Source organism: Triturus cristatus, chromosome 8 (genome assembly GCF_964204655.1).
Source record: "Triturus cristatus chromosome 8, aTriCri1.1, whole genome shotgun sequence".
Taxonomy (NCBI): Eukaryota; Metazoa; Chordata; class Amphibia; order Caudata; family Salamandridae; genus Triturus; species Triturus cristatus.
Window position 1 is genome coordinate 445,301,597 of NC_140591.1, and position 1,636 is coordinate 445,303,232.

A 1,636-nucleotide genomic window follows, 5' to 3' on the forward strand; every position below is an offset into this window, starting at 1 on the left:
GCGCGTCCCGCGCTGCGTGGAGCCTGGAGGGTTTATGAGCAGCCCGGGCGCTGCCTGATGACGTCAGCGGCAGGCGCCCGGAGCTGAGGATGCTGGGGCTTGTGGTCTCTAAGCCGTTTACCTCACGGCGGCGTCCCAGTTCGCTCGAGTTTGAAGGAGCGACTCTCCCCTCAAGAAGCCGTTCCCCTCACGGCGAGCCTTCGTGGAGCAGGTGCAAATTACTTTTCAGAAGCGCGTATTTACCGAGCTGTAACTGAGGGGCAGTTGGACAGGATTGAGGACGGATTCACTCGCTGAGGCCCATGTGGGGCTTTTAAACAATGCTCACAGAAATTTTGTGCATCCATTTGAGGACAATTAAAACCGGCACTACGATTCCCATAAGCCATGTCTCATCCTGAGCAGCCAATCAATGGGCGGGCTATTGACTACATAAGGGGAAGGCGGGTCGGGTTGTGCACGTAACAAACCTTGGTACGCCTCTGAGGAAGAAAGTCATTTTCGAAACGCATAAGGCAGAATATCTCGAGTTGCTGTGGATTTGATCAGCAGGTCCTGAAGTCCATACCTAAAGAAAGCTTGATGCTTGGTCCAGTTGCCAGAGTGCTCCCCAACGAAGGGCAACCCTTGTAGCAGCGAGATATATATATATATATATATATTTACCAAGTTTGTTGCCCTGCAATGAGGACGCACTCCGCAGAAGATGATTGAACAAATCCTTTATTGCAAAACCGGCATTTAATCCTGATCACTTCCTTTGCCTGACGCGTTTCGGGGTCCCTACCCCTTAATCATAGGCTCACAGTGGCTTCACAGAAGAACAAGCGCCCTGCACGTTTACCAATTTATGCACGTGGTGTGCTTCACAGGTGAGTTCATTTTTACTTGCATGCCGGAACTTGTAGTTCGTTAACATAACGATTTAAACCCTCCAGTGGGTTCTGTGAAATGCCAATGTAAATACATCAATCATTTGTTCAAAAGCCCTCCGATGGGCCTCAGGAATTTAAACAACCAGGTTTGTATTTCATGCTCTGCTGCGCCGCTTGTGTTTAGAAAAGTTCTGAAACCAGCAGTCTCACATTACCTTTGCGTGGTGGTGCAGTCCTCTACGGCTGGACCTGCCGTAATTAAATGCCGGTTTTGCAATAAAGGATTTGTTCAATCATCTTCTGCGGAGTGCGTCCTCATTGCAGGGCAACAAACTTGGTAAATATTAATTACGGCAGGTCCAGCCGTAGAGGACTGCACCACCACGCAAAGGTAATGTGAGACTGCTGGTTTCAGAACTTTTCTAAACACAAGCGGCGCAGCAGAGCATGAAATACAAACCTGGTTGTTTAAATTCCTGAGGCCCATCGGAGGGCTTTTGAACAAATGATTGATGTATTTACATTGGCATTTCACAGAACCCACTGGAGGGTTTAAATCGTTATGTTAACGAACTACAAGTTCCGGCATGCAAGTAAAAATGAACTCACCTGTGAAGCACACCACGTGCATAAATTGGTAAACGTGCAGGGCGCTTGTTCTTCTGTGAAGCCACTGTGAGCCTATGATTAAGGGGTAGGGACCCCGAAACGCGTCAGGCAAAGGAAGTGATCAGGATTAAATGCCGGTTTTGCAATAAAGG